The sequence below is a fragment of the Dermochelys coriacea genome, chromosome 8 (assembly GCF_009764565.3).
Source record: "Dermochelys coriacea isolate rDerCor1 chromosome 8, rDerCor1.pri.v4, whole genome shotgun sequence".
NCBI lineage: Eukaryota > Metazoa > Chordata > Testudines > Dermochelyidae > Dermochelys > Dermochelys coriacea.
Genome location: NC_050075.1, coordinates 60,813,046 through 60,831,432, shown reverse-complemented (window position 1 = coordinate 60,831,432; position 18,387 = coordinate 60,813,046). Strand labels below are relative to the sequence as shown.

At 38.3% G+C, this 18,387-nt stretch overlaps 1 long non-coding RNA gene across 2 annotated transcripts in view; it reads left to right on the top strand.

The window, feature by feature from the left end:
- The window catches only part of LOC122461270, a 177,193-nt gene that overhangs the window by 54,848 nt on the left and 103,958 nt on the right, over window positions 1-18,387 (top strand). The window contains exon 2 of one of the 2 annotated variants that reach the window (XR_006283149.1): window positions 16,180-16,322. This is a non-coding gene — a long non-coding RNA (uncharacterized LOC122461270). Of the gene's footprint in view, window positions 1-16,179; window positions 16,323-17,230; window positions 18,016-18,387 lie in introns of those variants that run through there. The other variant, XR_006283151.1, reaches the window with a different exon arrangement.

Below are 18,387 nucleotides of genomic sequence, written 5' to 3'. Positions count from 1 at the left end.
TCTCGTGGGCTGATTGTCGCCACCCCTAATGATGCCATGGGCTTTTACTCTTTTACCCGGCTGCTGACCTTGTTTTTGGGAACTTACATTTTCCCCTCTACATGCCGTAGTCTCAATCTCTACAGCCTTGATGGGGATTTACCTTTCCCCCTTTTATGCCATGGTTTCAAGTTCCACAGCCTTGATGGGGATTTACCTTTCCCCCTTTTTATGCTATGGTCTCAAGTTCCACAGCCTTGATGGGGACGTCGTCCCCTTCTTGTTAACTGGCACACGGTCTTATGTTACACACAGCTCCCTGCCTTATTGGTTTGAGACTTTTGTGCTATTCGACAGTCACATGCCTGTCGGGGGCACTCCCCTAGGACTTGCAATGTTACATGCAATGATGAAATGGGACCACCAGTTTGCATTGCCTACTGCTTGCATACCTAGCCAGTCCTGGGCTTACCTCATGGCCAATCGCTTGCTGGTGGTTTATCCAAGTCCCCCATAACACCCCCTTAATTTAAACAGTACATGAGTCTCTTGCACTCGTCTTCCCTTCCAATGGGTACCCTTATTTAACCCCTTTGCTTGGACTACACGTGTCTAGGTTCCTTCACACTTAAATTTAAAAGTGGAAACAAAATGTGTCTGAAGGGGATGAGAGACTTCTATCCCTGGCCTAATGAGGTGGTAAAGGAAACATACTCACCTCCTTTTTGGATTTTAGTCTCAGATCCTCAATCAGCTCAGAAGCTTGACTCCCGGACAAGCCCCCAAATTGAAAGACATAAATCCACACTGTGTAGAGGTCAAGCATAGGAGTTTATTATTTACAGCACTGACAGAGTTTCACCTTGCTTATTAGGCTCAGAGACACCGTCAATTAATTGATTACAATGGAATATATGGATTTTCCATGGGCAGGGAAAGTGATGGGGTAGGCAGTCCCACACCCCCAGATAGGTCTAGCTGCAAGACAAGATAGCACAGTAGCCAATGGTCAAAAGGTTACATAATGTCTCTGCCCATGGTCTCAATGTTAACAAATTAACATTTAGTATTTAATTAGTACTTTAATAAATGTATTACTATAGAATATATGTTGGATTTAATTTGGGGTCCATAGGAATGAAGTAGCTCCTTGGATTGTCCAACAGATACATATCTAGGGGTAAAAGCAAAGAAACGGTGAAAGTATATGGCAATAAAGATGGTCTTTCAAGTTGCTTATTTGTGTTTTTAAGGCAGGCATTGGTTCCTGGGAAAGGAAGGTGAGAGGAGGCCATATCTTATACTGACATGTTCCAGCCTTTTCATAAATTCAAGGTTGGATGTGTGGGAAGAACATCTCCCTACAGAAGAAACTAACACAGGGCTTCTTTGTTCTATTTGCAACTTTGAATAAGACACAATTATTGCCCCCAGCATCTGGCGTTTTGCTGACCAGGTGTATCTTAGCAAAAGCAAGGTTATCTTTGGTTATTCTGCTTTCTCTTAGCTATTGCTGGGCCTCTGACCTCTTGACCAAACTCTGGACTTTGGGCCTGTACACAAATCCATATACCAGGTTATTACGTCAGCATGGATTTTAACCCTTCAATGTTGACAAATATTTTTGTTTGTTTTTTCTTGTCAACATTTTCAGGAATTAAAAAGAAATCAATCATGCTCCAAATATAACAAACTAGATTAATATTTGAATGAAAGAAGCTGTTTAAATTTGTGCCTGTTTCTTTTTATTTCCACTATTGTTAAATTGAGCAGCTTGGAAGTGGGAGCACAATCCTGCACACACTTATATGTAGGCCTGGTTTGACATGAGTAGTTAAACATGGGGGAGGCTTCATTTTTTTTTTTTGGAATTAGGATTAGAGAGGTAACTAGATCGAAAGGCTGAAAACTAGAATGTTTAGATAATGATTAAAGTATAGCATGGACAGTGTGTAGACAGTGCATGTTGTACAGAGATAGGTTCCTGCAAAGGAACCAAGCCAATCCCAAAACATGAGACGCAATGTGTAGTGAATGTAATGTGATGTGTAAATGTATAAAAAGGAAGAGGGTTTTTGTGTAACTCTGGATGTGTGGTATACACTGTACCCAGATCCTATGTTTGAGTGTGATCAACTCAAATGTAGCTTGACTGTATAGTAATCTTGGAGGCTGCTAAAAATCTATCCAGAAGCAGCCAGTGTTTTCCTGGCAGACTTAATTTTGTTAGTTAACCCTTTTGGTATCTCAATGCTTTTAAAAATTTTAACATTTTTTTTTAAAAAAATAATATAAATTAATAAATAAAAATAGGGACTAAAAGGATGTCCAAAATCAGAATAGTTGGAAAAGACCCTGGATACCTTTTTCAGTAATGAAGCAACAGCTAAAGAGCTGCACAATATTAACCAGTGTGGAGGTGGTAGGGTTTCTTACCATATAACCCAGAACTCACACCAGGGTTACAGGGCTCTTTACTATATAAAGAGGGGTAACATAACATGGGGTAGGTTGTCCTTAGCCTACCCTCACCCCCCCCCCCCCCGAGAAATTAGCTCTCTCAGAGTCCTAACACTCTCTCCTCATGAGGGAAATAAGAGGGTTCAGCAGGGGGAGGGCGACCTCAGCCTGTGAGGGGCACAAGATCTGACCTCAGTCCATGAAGGCCACAAGCTCTCGCCCTATCACTTAAGCCCAAGGCCCATAACCAAAATTCCAGTCTTTTACTTCAGAGAACCGTTCAGTTTATTCTCTTAACTGCATTGGAAAGTGGCTGTGATGAATAAACAACACCCCAGTACCTCAGTTAGGTACTAATTTTGTTCCTACTTAACCCACTGTGGCTTGAAGGTGTTTCAAGGAAGTCAAAAAACCTCCCTGATCCTTCACCAATTGGCCCATGGGGGAAAAAAATCCTTCCTGACCCTGTAAACAGGAGATCATCTTGACCTGCAGTACCTGTCAGACTAGGTTCCCATTCTTAGTTTTGGTGGATAGAGTGGAATGTTGGAACAGAGCTGAAACGGTATTCACATGGCCCCTGTGTTAGGCTAAATCCGGGGAGCTGAGGAATGCTGAGACCCTAATGAGGAGAAGCAACCTATTGTCTCTTAGTGATTGTCTCCCTCCCTTGCCTTTAGGACTGTCCCCCTTTCACCACCGGCCCCATTAATTTTCCCCACCTGACTTTTTGTACCAACCCAGACTTTTTGTATTTTAATTGGCCTGTGTTCTGTTTCACACCTTAACACCCCCATGGTAATAAATAAAAAATTTTGTACCAGTTTTTGTAATGTAATTAAAATAAAAGCAAAATTAAAATAAAAAACAATGCTTTAAAGGCAAAGCAAGCTTATAATTTAAAATCACAATCTGGTGGGCTATCACATAGAAGGTAAGCTTGCACCCCTCAGTTCATACTTTAGCCTAGTAATTATAATAGTTCAAATAAGTACAACTACTATAATCTTAAAAATGTGTTGTTAAATAATAAACTTAAAGCACAAAAATAAAAATGTAATGCAAATAAAAACAATTTTATATATATATATATATAAAAGAAAAAGAAAGGCAGTGAAATGTAGGCCTGGCTTGCCATGACTAATTAAACATGGGGGGAGGCCTCATTTCCTGGAAGACTGGATTAGGGAGGTAACTAGATCAGCAGGCTGAAAACAGAATGTTTAGGTAAAGTAGAACATGGAGATGGTGCATGGACAGAGCATGCTGTACAGGGATTGGTTCCTGCAAAGTAACCAAGCCAATCCCAAAACATGATGCAATGTGTATTGAATGTAATGTGATGTGTACATTTATGTAAAGGAAGGGGTTTTCTCTGTAACTTTAGGTGTGTGTAGTACCTTGTATCCACCCTCTATGTATGAGGACTGATCAACTCAGCATAACATTGCTGTAGGCCAAATAAAGGAACCTGAGTAACAAGACTGGAGTCAAACTGAGTTATTGAGGAACTGTGTGGAAGAGGTTTCTTAGGTTACTCCAACATTATGCATATTTAGAACTTGACTCATGCAAGAAGTCTCATTAAGTCTGTAAATACTGGCAGGACCATGACTTGTATTTATAAAGAGACTGAGGGACAGATGCTCACCAGATGTAAATTGACTAAATGGAGCTATGCTGATTTATATCACCTGAGGATCTGGGTCTAAAAGTTTGGCTCTATTTTAACTCATTTTAACTTGACATAAAATTCCTGACTCTGAATTTTGCCAATAGATGTCAGTGACAGGCTATCTAATCAAACCTGCTGCAGCAAATGCTCATCTTGTTATATGGCTCTTAGAAAAGCCGCCTTCTGCTCCAGAGAAATATTCTCCCCCCTCAAATGTCACCTTTAGGAAGCATTTGTAACAATATCTTTTTATTAAGGTACTGCCAGTAATTTGTGACTATTGTGGTCTAAAAGAATCTCACTGATTTAAACTTCCCAGAATTTTTGAAGATATATGCTTTTCCCCAAATTAAATACTTCATAATCAATCTCTTTAGTGTTGTAGAAAGGAAGATGCTGACCACGTGCAATCTCTCTCTCCTGCTGATAATAGCTCATCTTAACTAATTAGCCTCTCAGTTTGTATGGTAAATTCCAACATATATATAATCTTACTATATGTTCCATTCTATGCATCCGATGAAGTGGGCAATAGCCCACGAAAGCTTATGCTCTAATATATTTGTTAGTCTCTGAGGCGCCACAAGTACTCCTGTTCTTTTTTCAGAAGTGTAGTATGTGAATCTGCTGCATGGCCAAAGGAGTCCATCAGTTTTAATTTTGCCTTTTGTTTGTATGTCAGCTTGTCCCACCACTCCACTCCATTTCTTAATTAATCCTTCATCCAGACACATCATATATCTGAGAAATAATATATTCAATACAGTTGATAAAACAATGTTCTGATGTGCATTTTCAGTGCCATTGATGAAACAATGTACTTTAGAGCATTCTGTGCTACAGTACCAGAAAGTATAATATGTTTTTATTATTCTACCACTAAAATTATAGTGATGATAAATAAATATTTACCTCCTTGATCAATTAGTGTGAAGTCACATCAATGATGAGTGACTCTACCTGACCTTTATATTCTGCCTTAAGGACTTAAATGAGGCTTAAGGAGTATGTGGGGCCCTGTGTAGGCCTTCAGCAATAAAGAGTTTCATCCATGAATGGATAAAATATAGCTGTATTAAACATATTGAGCTGAAGGGTTCTAGCCACATAACCAGATACATGTATCTATTAGTTGGAGGTTAAATTTGAGTAAATGTGTGGGCATTACAGTGATCATGACTGTACTTGACATTGTTTGCAACCAGAGAGAGTCAGAGTGCCCAAGACCTGATGGTGCTTAGAGAATGTACTGCCCAGAGAAGGGATATAGCGTGTTGGCAAGGTGATATAGGAAAAGCTTATACTATCCATGCTAAAGATGCTTTTTGATTCAGTAGACTTCACTGTCCACTGCTGTCAATCCAGCACATTTCACCATTACAAAAATCACTTAGTGTTATAAGAAGAATTTTTCAAATATTATTTATGAATTATTTTGTACTTTACAAACACGTACCTTCTTTCATTTATAAAAGATTTGGCTGAATATTCATAAAGGGCCAGATTGTGAACCCATTGTCCACTGGGTGAAGTCAGTATTTTACTCACATAAATAAACACTTACCAGGGGGAATAACAGGTTGACAATGTAGCTGATAGTATTTAAATACAGATGATTATTAAGATGTTTATTGAAATTTTACTATCTAATTACTGTACGGCACTATATTTGTTAATTCTCTATTAGGTTATCACTTAAGTGTCTGCCCTGTTTTACAAGATAATAATTGTACTGGAGCTACATAGACTCAGCTCAGTATGGATCCTTTACTCATTGCTTGTTTACATTTTCCTAACCTTCTGGTGGGAGAACCTCAATACGCTATTCCCTTCTTGTAGGCATCTCCAGGTGAAGCCTTCATGCCTTCCTTCCCTGCCCACTACAAAGTTCCTCAGTGAGAAGTCTCAGCACACTCTTGTGTAGAGTGAAGGTAGTAGTTAGCTTGTGTATCAGTGACAAACCAATCAGGAAACAGAAACAGTATCATATGACTTATTCTACCAATCACAATTTTGCAACATAATTCAAATTCCAAATGTTCTTTAAGATGACGAAGAAAAAAGTCTAAATGTGCTGAATAAGCTATTAGTTGTGAATTAGTTGCTCAGCTCTCTTTTTCTTAAGGTATTTGGCCTTGGCCCTACTTCAGCTAAAAAGTGGAGGAGGAGGCATTTGACATATTTAGTTGTGTCATTAAAGTGTTTCATGTAATCAGAAGGTGATCTCTTAGAATAAAGGATTATTCAACACACCATCCATTAAAATATGAAATAAAACAGAATGCTCTCATATTAGCTTTTCTGAAGATTTTTGTGGAAGCTTAGAGACTAATAAATTTATTTGAGCATTTCATGAAGTTGATAGATTTCCACTCCATACGGCTAAATTCAGTGCCTTGCATAATGACAGGTTTCAGAGTAGCAGCCGTGTTAGTCTATATTCGCAAAAAGAAAAGGAGTACTTGTGGCACCTTAGAGACTTTGTTAGTCTCTAAGATGCCACAAGTATTCCTTTTCTTTTTGCGAATACAGACTAACACGGCTGCTACTCTGAAACCTGTGGAAGCTTATGTCATTGAATATGATAGTGAGAGATTATCATTAATATTATCAAGATACCTACAATAGGTTTTCTATTTTAGATCTCTTACTGAAAGAGTACTTCAGAAAATACCCTGACTTAAAACTTATAAATGTACTGAAGTCACGAGGTCCAAAGTAATTTATGCTAGTTCAAAATCCATCAGCTCTGTAAGTTGGGACCTCTGCTGTCATGATTAAAGAATTCAGAAATATTAAAGGTTCCATCTACCTTCACAACAGGAGCAAGAAACTCAGTATGTTTGCATGTGTTCAGTTTTCTTCTCATTCTTCCACTAAAGGGTGTGCTTTGTTCCCCCAAGACATATTGACCCCACCCGTCGATGTCTATACAGGTCTCAGAGGAGCAGTGGGAACCTGAGCTATCTGTGGAGAAGCCTCTATGTCTTGAGCTAATGTCCAATTCCTCCACCCCCTTCTGACCCTTTGGGAATACAGATCCTACAAAGTCATATGGCCAGGAGCTTTCCCCCCAGTCACTTATTTCAAACTTATTTCTAGGGGTTAGATTCACAGGGCAGTGAGGTCGTTCTGGTGAATTATTCTGATAGGAACATTATTAACCTATCCACTGAAGTGTTTATGGTTTGGTGGTAGGATGCTGCCATGGACAGCGGCTGTCCCTTTGCGAAACCCTTATGGAAGTCCTTTCACAGGGATCGAAGAAAGGCTTAAAATGTTGCATAGACAGTATAGAAGACAGTATGGCCTTAGATGCTCAAAATTGTGGAAACTCTTTTGAGAGGAAAATCTCAGCTGATGTGGGAAAGTTAATAGCTTTACACCTTTTATAATATTTCAATTTGTATAGCTATCATCAGAGATTGGGATCAGAGAAACAAATCCAGTAATTCAGTATATTATCTGTAAAAGAGTTCAACGCTCAATGGGCAAAAAATAAGGTACACATAAAAAATGTAGGATCACATGTAAAGTAATACAGCTGCAAAATAGTGGAGGAGGGTTGCAAATGAAAAACATTTCCCAAATCTGTGGAAACGAAAATAACTGGGTAATCAAAACTCATGTTTCAAAGCATAAGGCAGTTGATGTCATAGGGATCAGGAATAAACATTTTTTTCTTCAGTATGTACAGTAGTACACAACATTCTGGGAGTATAAATACAGATTTTTGTCATCTTCCCTGGAAGCATCAGATAGCTGGATATGCCGGGGTAGTGAGCAGTTGGGAGGATAACCAACTAATAGAGAAATAGTCTGAGCCAATATCCTGAATCCTGTGCTCCTATTTTCCTGTCCACTTGCATGCCACAGTCCTAAACTGCCTGACTTCTGTTAATTAATATGACTGTGATAAGCTTTTGGGAGGGAGATAGTTATTGCTAGGGTCTCCACAGTTCATATAAGTTTTCAGAACCTGTCTTTCCAATGAAAGGTTTCAGAGTAGCAGCCGTGTTAGTCTGTATTTGCAAAAAGAAAAGGAGTACTTGTGGCACCTTAGAGACTAACAAATTTATTAGAGCATAAGCTAAATGCATCCAATGAAGTGAGCTGTAGTTCACGAAAGCTTATGCTCTAATAAATTTGTTAGTCTCTAAGGTGCCACAAGTACTCCTTTTCTTTTTGTCTTTCCAATGAGTCAGCTTAAGATGCTGCATATAGATCATGGTTTGAATTTAAAATACTTAAGCAGTGTAACTATTCTTCTCTGTTTCTTTTACAGCAGATATTTAAATGAATTAATTAAATGTAACAAGGGGAATTGGATTTCCCTGTAGCTCCCCTTCTGTATCAACCCTGATTTTGATGACTGTATAGAAATTTCTCTCCTCACTTTTATGTTATTACTCAGGGACACCCAAACTAGCACCATGATGGAGTAGTTATAGTGCTACCAAAATCCCAACTGGAAGTGTGTGTAGCTGTTTCCTAGAGAGGTGTCTTTCATCACCATTTGAAAACAAACGTTCTGGAAAACTAATAACAGATACAAAGGCAAACAACTCCAGGAGGCCTAATTTACAGCTAAATCTAACAGAATAAGTATGAAAATTGATGCTAATTGCAGGTTTTTATGAATTATTAAAATACGGCTAATGAATATTCAGAAATATAGCAATTAACAAAGAAGTAAACTATTCTTATGAGAATCTACCAGTCCTACATGAGAGGGAAAAAACTGAATAATGGAGAAGAAAATAATTTTCAACAGCTACTGTCTCAGGACCAGGTTTTGTGTGCACATTTGGGAAAGTAACTTGTCTTTGAAATGAAACCACAAGTCAAAAAAGTAGACACAATATGTTGTGTTTCATTTATTAGCTTCAGTATCTAGTGCTCTAATTCACATTATTCTGAGCATACCCTAGAAGGAAAAGATGCTCAGCAGTTCTGACTCCTGCTGTGGTTTCTCTAGGCTCTTAATTAACATTTTATAAATCAGACAGAAAGAGGTATAATGTGAGACGAGTTTTTTCTTCTTCTAAGAATACAGATTTTTAAATGATCTCTTCTAAATGGGTTCTAAGGTCAATAATTAGACAGGACACATAATTTGGGATTTTCACGGACCAGCTTCCTTTAATGTATTTATTGTAAACTGCTTTAAATGTCCAAGAAAATGTATTATGGTTACTTGGATGGGTTTAATGGTTTTTTTTTAATGAAAGCTGATCAATAAGAGCCATCTAAGCAAATAAGCGACATGTTCTGCATTATAACAAAAACAGTAAACTAGTGGCTCATGAATTGGTATAGAAGAAAGAAAGAGAAAACAAAAGTTCCTATTTCATCTCTTTATGAAGGATTTTTGAATAATGTAATGACATTTTTCCTGTTACAAAGATTAGTTTCTGCCTGTGTTAGTTTTAAGGAGGAAGTAGGTAGCATCTCAACCATGTGAGACCAGAATTTCTGCTGGCATCAACCCATTGAGTTCAGTGGGACTACTTGTTACTTGCTGAAGTGCTACTTAGTGTGAGTATGGGGATCATAATATGGCCTTTTGTTTTCACTCATTTCTTATGTCGGCAAATTCCACTGATACCAATAGGAGTACACCCAGGTGAGGACTGAGTAATAATGGAGTAGAGTCCTCAAGATTTGGCTCATTGTTATTGTAGAAAGCTTGTAACTACTACCATGTATATATGTTAATAATTAACTCTTAACCATGTATATCTGTTTACATATCAAAATGTATATATGCTTACAATTAACTTTTACATTAAATGTATCCTGCAGATAATTTCTCATACAGCACAGGTTGGGAATAGGAATATGTAAACAATTTACTTGTTCTGTATCTTGCCAGGATTGTCTTTATCAGGAAAATCAATAGAGCATCTAACAGGTATTAGTCAATCACTTTAGTTCAGTGAGCTAATTTCAATCTGCATTTGAGCACTGTGGTTTCACTTTCTGTGAAGACCTTAATTTAGAAAAGGATAGGACAGGGAATTTTCCTTGATTATAATATGATCTTGTGCAATATTACAGTTTTAACAGGGTTAAAACTTAGCTGAAAAACTTGAAATGTACACTGAATTGATCTCATTTTTCACCTGTTACATGCATGCATGTGCAATTTTATTGATGTAATTTTGTTTTATAAATGCACATGCCCCATGGATTTAAGGATTACTTATAAAATAAAACCCTTGGGATATTTATCATATAAAAGTTCCATTATAACATGCACACTTCAGAATATGCATTTTCTTTGGTGTAAAGTCCTTTTTCATCTTTGCAACATGGACATGCCTTGTAGTGCAATGCAAGCAATTCACAATTAGTATTTATTTTTAGGCAGTCTGGCAAAAAACCTTATGAGAAGGGAACAATCCCTCTGAAGATTGTGGGGGGTGGATTCTGCTTTACTCTATACGAGAGTGCAGTATTGCCAACGCTGCATGTCCAGACAGTTCTATTTGCCATTGTGGAGAGGGGGCCAACTAACATCACTACTTTCCCTTGTCTCCTATGCAGGTTGTCTAACACTTCTTGGTGCCACCAGGGAGTAGTCCCTGAATTCAGGAGAGCGCAGGGACTAAAATAGCAGTGTCTCAATGAAGTCAACTTTATATGGTTGTTTACTCTTTTGTTCTATGAAATAGGAACAAACTTAGGACCATATAATGAATGCCCTTGATCTGCCCAGGTAGCTCAAACTGACATCAGATTAAACTGTTATTGTAGTAACATATTGATTGCACAATAGAGTTGCTTTAAGTGGCTTGTAAGAAACAGAGCATATTCTTAAAGTGGAAAATATCTGTGTAGCAATATGTTTTGTCAATTTTATAATACAGTTCAGTTTTGGCAGCACTTTTATCCAACTATTAAAGTGAGCCAAAGCATTTGGAAGAGGAATCTATTTATTATTCACTCTCCTTTAACACCTTTCAATACAGTACCTGTGAATGAAAAATATATTAACAAAGATGAGGAATATTTCTGATGATAGTGAGGAGGAGTCTATTTGCTTATGGCCTTTCAGCTGAGATCTTTCTGAGAAGACTGCTGGACCCTGTTGGGTTACAGAAATCTGAAAGAAAATTCTGTGTGGCCATTGAAGCACTGTACTAATGGTCTAGTCAGAGCGTAAGATGATCATTTGTCCTTAGACATTGATGCAGTGGCTCCTAAATATCCTCCTTCATTACCCTGTCTTTATATGTCACATTGCTTTACAGATGATCTGTTATACGGGGAGTAGGTTAATGCTGTTGGCTGTTGTTCAGCTCAGAGTTTTTCAGTGACTGCAGCACAGGGAGTGCTTGCAAGCTATGACAAAAGTATGGTGGAGTCTAAGAAAGCATTCTTCAACTCTTAGCATGCATGAAGTCTAGAGTAATGGATTGCTGTGAGTGGTGGGCAGCTTGGGGAATTGGGGATGTTTCCTCTCAGAAATGATCAACTCTTTTGGCCTATAGAGAATTTTATATTTCCTCAGATAAGAACAGATTGCATTAATAATGGATTGTCTGCTTGCATAGGTGCAGATTCATACCAACAGGGAAAAATGCATTGTCTTTCTGGATGATATACAGCTGGTTTCACTTACCAAGACTCTGAATGCCGAAGGAGTTCCATTGTGTTAATCATAGCTGGTGGAAGTAAGCAGGAGGAATCTAGGACTAATGCCTCCATTTTGGTGGGAATGGGATCAGTTTCTTTAACTGATGATTAAGTCCCTGCACAAAATATAATTAATTGATGTTTACAGTCTCCCCAATTACCACTTGGTCTTATACCTTCCCTATGTGGTAATGGCACGTGTAAAGCAGTGCTGGTGGAATCTGGAGCCTTCTGACTTCCTTGACCCTGTTCAGTCTGGTTTGAGACACGGGTATGGTGAAGAAAATGGATTTATTTTCTGAGTCAGTGATCTTCTCTCTCAGTGGGCAAATAAGAGGCGTCTATTCTGAATATGTTAGGTTTAAAAGAGTTGGCTGCAAGGTGCACTGTTAACATGCCTACAGAAGCTTTCAGGGCTGAATAGATTCCCTGTTCGGTGATTTAATTCCTCTTGATGAGGTCCCAGAATGCAATATTGGGAAATTGCTCAGCTGAACTGATGGCTATTTTGTGTGTGTACTCCTCAACAAGTATGTGACACCCCTGAGAAAACATATGAGAAGTTTGGGGCTGCAGTGCCCCAAATTACTGACCTACATAAGCTTTGTCTCTCTCTTTCAGAGGATGTGAGCAGCACAGTTACTCTGCTTTACCAGTGCTTCACTGAGATAGGGTGAGAGCGAGCTGGCTGTAGCACAGTCTAGATAGGAAACTGGTAATACTATCAGTTAGGGAGAAGGAACTTGTTTAGTCATCAAAAGAAAAGTCTTAAGTCTAGATTAAGTTTTTGTTCTTTGTGCAGAGCTCCTAATGCTGTAAATGAGAGCTCTGAACTTGGAGGCACACTGGAGCTTTTAATATTTTCTTTCCCATACAGAATAAGAAATGTAATTGTTCAGTGTTAATTTTTAGAAACAAATTGTGTGGGCCTTACTCTGTTGTTAGTCAGCCATGCTTCTGTGATGAAAGATAAATTCTGTTAGCAAGGAGAGACAGTGGAGTACACCAAAAACTGCACACCACATCTCAGGAGAGTTGTGTGAAGGAGGCATAGAGCTCACTTTTGAATTCCCCTATTTCTGGTTTGGCTGCGTGTCTAGCTGCTTCACCTGCATACATAAGCAGAGTCTGAAGGAAGCTGGGCATAAGGAAGCCCCAGCCCATGCCCCTTTGCTCCTGTCTTGACCCCCAATGACGGCATCAGGGAAAACATAAGCTAGAGCTACTATGCCACCACAGGATTGCCTTACACTGGGGAGATCTTTCCATTGCCAGTTATGACAGCTTTAAGGCCACTTCACCCCAGTGATGCACTGCAGCATGGAATCTGGACTTCTGAGTGCAAGTGCAGTTGTCATGGTAAAGATTTGCAAAGGAACGATAAAACTTGTTGGCTGTGCATTGACAATAAACAGAGAAAAGGCAGATCTAGGAAGACAGATACATCCTGCCTTTTGTTGCAGATCACATCAGGAAGAGAGTTCTTTATGGAGAAAAAAGGTGCATGAAGCCACAGAGAATCCCAAAAGACTTATGACAGTAAACGGAATCCAAGACTTAGTAGGCCATTAGATACTTTTACAATACAGATTTATTTAAAAGCATTTGAGATAAGAGGACTTCTGGTGTGTTGAATGTGACCATAGTAAGGATAAGGCCAGAGGAGAAAGTATATAAATGACTATAATAGTTACTGGGCTTTTTGTGAGGACAAAACAATGCAGGTTTATGTTTGTTTGCCTCTGGTGGGTTTGTAAAAGCAATAGGGAAGGAATGCAATGATGTGTTCCTTCAGGGCTACTGGAGTACCGTAATTTGAAAAATCCAGCACTGCTAGAAGTTAGTGGAGTGCTTGAGTCATCAGAATGTGGAGCAGATTGCTGGAGCTTTGCAAATAACCATCATTAAGCATGTATCTGTGTGTGTGCCTCGATTTACTTGCACAACTCACTACACTGGAGCAGAGGAGGGAGGTACATGCTGTACCATCTTCAAAGGAAGTGTAGCAGCTGCACTCCACCCATTCTCCCCTCCCAGAGATACCATTACTCCTGTAGCTCCCACTAGGATGGTGTGGTTCCATGGCACCCCTGAGGCAGAGCTGTTCCATAAAGGCCCTCTAGAGCCCACAGTCAGAACCAGGATTTGACCTTTAGGGACAGCACTACAGTTTTTTATAATTCTTAAACATTTTATTAATGTTAATGCAATGGTAATACCTGTACTAATGCAGGATGCAGTTTTATGTATAGCACATTCATGATCACAAGTACTTTTCTACTCTCAGGCTATTCTGCCGAGGAAAATAGATGAAGTTTCCTTTAAAACAGGAGACCTCCTGTAACTTTGTTCAGAAATGTCCCATGCACGTCTTTTTGTTTACACTTCATTCTCTTTTAATGATGCCTCCTTGTTTGCATAGAAAAAAAGATCCCTGAGATGCATACAATTTTAGCAGTTGTTAAAATTGCAGAGTCTGTTCTAAGAGCGAGCCTTAGTGAAATGTACAAACAAGTCTCTTGAGGCCCAGGAGCTTTAGCTGAGATATTTTCTGCCATCCGCATTGTTGTGGCACTCTGCTCTGGATGACTGAATTATGCCTACGAGGCTCACACTGAAGAGTGAGCCTGCAGAAAATTTAAAATTTGCACCAGCGAGCATGTGAGAGATTAGCATTTGAGAAGTGGGAAGAGCCAATTGGGCTGCTCAAGTGAAAGGTCACTTTCAAAACAAGGTCATTTCACTGATTTTTTTGGAAACGAATGAGGGGAGATATGTTCTTATGACTGTTATTGTGACTGCTTCAAAAAGTGAAAGAGGAAAAAGGCAGATAAATTGACTAAGAAAATAATGCCTCTTTAACGTGTCTTGACTTGGACTCTCTTGAGTGTAATGAAGGGAGAATAGGCTTCTGAAGGGAAAAAAAACATTCTTTATTGTATAGTTTCTCTTACCACTTGTGTTCTGTCCCTATTACCCTTCTCACTGAGAGATGACTCAGGCCCTATCACAGTAGAGAGCAGAGTTTAAGTCAGTAAACATAACAAATGCAGACTAGTTTTGAGCAACAAAATAAAAATCCTAGCAACAGAACTTTACCACTGCCAAATGATCAAAGTTCATAGTAGAAGGCTGGTATTTCCTCAGTGGACCATTTTCCTGCAGTCAGGGCCAGATGTAGCTAGGCACTTAAGCACATGCTTAACTTTATTTTCATGTATAGTCCTAATGGCTTCACTGGGACCACTTGTAACTTAAAGTTAGGTATGTGCTTAAGTACCTTGTTGAATTAGGACCTCTTTATATATTGCTCACCATTTGAGAGAGTATTGTTTAAGATAGCTGCAAAAGTTCAGAGAATAGTGAGCTGTTTTATAAGACATTTATTTGGCAAAATAATCCTCTCTCCCATGATATTCACAACTATTGGAACTTTGCCTATTGAAAAACTTGCTCTTTTGTATTAAAGGAAATCTGAGAAACTGAGGTAGAAAGAGGCTTAAAATAGCATTCCCTTCCCTACTCAAAATAGCATATACGGCCTTGTGTCCACTAGGGAAGTGCAGCAAATATTTTCACCAGTGCTACCACCAGTTCAGCTACATCAGTGGTAGTGCCATTGGGAGCATTGGCATAGATAAGCCTCTGGCAACCTTCAGAATTTTTACTACTGTGTGAATCACCGTGCTGTGTCAATGGAGTTGAAAGCCACCAGAAACCAATGGAACTGTGTCCACCTTAGGGTTCCTCTGAGACAGCTACACTGGTGGTTGCACTAAGGAAATTTTCATGCTAAAATATTTTATTGTGGAAAGGTCCCCAACACAAAAAGAAGGGGCGAATTACATTTTTAGGGTTTTCTGGGAGGATTTTTTCTTTAAATGCTTGAAAATGGGTATTGTAAATAATTTCCCAATAATGCAAATGAGTAAATGCCTAAGATACATAAGAGAGACAAGGTGAGTGAGCAAATATCTTTTAGTAGACTAACTTCTGTTGGTGAGAGAGACAGGCTTTGGAGCTTACACAGAGCTCTTCTACAACAACTCTGCACACAAGATATGTTGGTTGATTCAAAACAATCTAGTCTAATAAAAAATTAAATTGCCAATCAAAAACATTAATTTAAAATTATTATTCTGAGCTAATTATTTACCTACAAATGCAAGTTATATCATTGAACATCCTGGTTTATTGTGGAAGCTACAGCAGAAGTTTTAATTTTGCTCAATGTTGCTACAATATTGAGTCTGTAATGACTGAGGTTTGTTGGATTGATAGTGTGTGAATTTTTCAGGCTGGCTAATAAGACAGCCAAGAAAACATTTCTGATATTAGCAACTCTTTTACTGCCCACAGGGCAAGTTCAAAAGTGTTGGAGTTGAAATTCTTGGTTAAAAGCTGTTTTCTTTGTGAATTTAAAGGTGGAAAAATGTGTTTTCTTGAGAGCTCTGGAGACTGGCATCCTCAATCCACAAGACCAGACAGTATGGACAGAGTCTGTAGAAGCTCATTGCCTCCCCAGTCTTCTTGTAGCCTATTCTGAAGAAGGGGCCACCTCCAGAAGGTAAGACGATAAGCCTGGTTACCAATTCAGTCCTTAGATTCTGGTGAGAGTGTGAAATTAATACCACACATCCACTTAGAACTGCACTGGACTACTAGCTCATTTTGTAGGCTGAATAGTTATCCAGTGAAATGGCTGGAATTTCTAAAGCAAAACTTACTGGGAACTCTAGTCCTTTAACCTTAATCTTTTGATATTTTGGGGAAAATGGTGTTAATGTAATGGAAAAATTAACATTTCAGTGGTAGCTAATGGGTACGTGTAACATCTAATTGGATTACATGGTCTATTGAGCAAATAATGTATGTAATGGATTTATCTTCTTTTTCTGCTTTTAGAATGTCCACAAGCATATTGTGATTCCCATAGATTTATTTGAAATTATTCGATGATTTTTTTCCTCCCAAATGTATTGGGTAGACTGATCATGGACAATTCTGAGTATTCAATACTCAATATTCAAACTATCATTGGTTAGTAGTGATTTTGGGTCATGATATATTGTTTCAGTTCTGTGGTTATCTGATCAGGCATGGATCAGATGACATGGAACCTAGAAAACTACTCTGTGCAAACATTTGTGGCAGTGAGACCCAAATGCCTGAATGTTCAAGGAAAGCAGACTCAAAAGCTGTGCAACTATGGTGGAGCAAATTCTATTAACGTTTTATAATATCTGTATAGCTTTGCTAAGCACAGGGCTGCTACATCACTACAGCATTGATCCTTCAAAGACTTTTGCACATGCTAAACTTTAAGCATGAGAATAGACCTCTTCGAGGGTCTACTCACATGCTTAAAGTTAAACACTGTGCATAAATCTTTGCAAGGTTAAGGTTTTACTCTGATAGATTAAGGCTTCCTGAACACTATAAAAGCATCACAGACTTCCAGTAAGTCTGCACTGAGGGGAGGGGTTAGTTCATATGCAGAGTTATGACAGTGTACAGTTATGATAGCGGACTAAAAAGAATATTTGGCTTTTTAGAAAGAAGAGAACAAAAAAATAAAAGATAAGAAAACTCAGCTACTTAATAGAAGGCATCCAGTATTCAGGTTGTAGACATTGTGTTGAGACAGGACAGAGATTGAATATATATGAACTCTTCTGAATGAAATAATTCATATTGCATCTATTTCACATTCACTTCTATCAAGCTACATTGATATTCAGTCTATGGATTCAATTTAGGACCATATGATCATCATAATTAGAGTTGGGAAAAAACTATTAGTCTTTCCCCTCCTTCCTTACTTGAAGAACTACATTTTAGTTTGTAAATTTAAAATAATGCATATGCTGTTTATTTGTTAAGTTAAATTCACCTGCTGAATACAATATTCATGTTTAAGGGATATTCCATATGCATACCTTCTGCCATTTACATTCCAACTGACTCCCCCCCATTCATGGGCATTGTTTTGGTACCCTAGACACTTTGGTGCTTCAACATAGGAAGTATAATTCTATTGTATGTTTTTCATCCTTATCATCTGAGCTTGCTTTCTTTCTTTCTTTCTTTCTTTCTTTCTTTCTTTCTTTCTTTCTTTCTTTCTTTCTTTCTTTCTTTCTAATAGATGTAGATCTGAAACATAACTGTGTTTTTACAGTGAGTTCATTAGATTGCTGGAATATGTTCTCTAGAGAGGTAGGGTGTTTTCGTGGCTCCTGTTGCTTTGGACAAGTCTCAATGTATAAGTATTTCTGTGATCTGTATAATTGTTATTAATGTGGGAACTGGAAGGAAGTTTTCTTAATGGTTGCTGTGGTCTGCCATGTTTGTGGCTTACTTATTTATGCCTGACATGTTGTAGCATTTGTATTTATGGGTTTATTTCTCAAAGCTGGAACTGTCCTTCTCTGTGGTCTGTTTAAACACAAACCCTATTGAAGAATGATTCAAGAAAAACAAAATCTAAGCAGCTTTTTATGTTTATTTTAAACGAAGGCACTAAAACTTCCTTTAAACAATAGATATAAAATAGGGGAGATCAAAGTCTCAAAAGGTAATTTTATTTTTGAAGCCACTGGCTTCTGGCTTCAGTTTCTATGTGTAAAAGCATC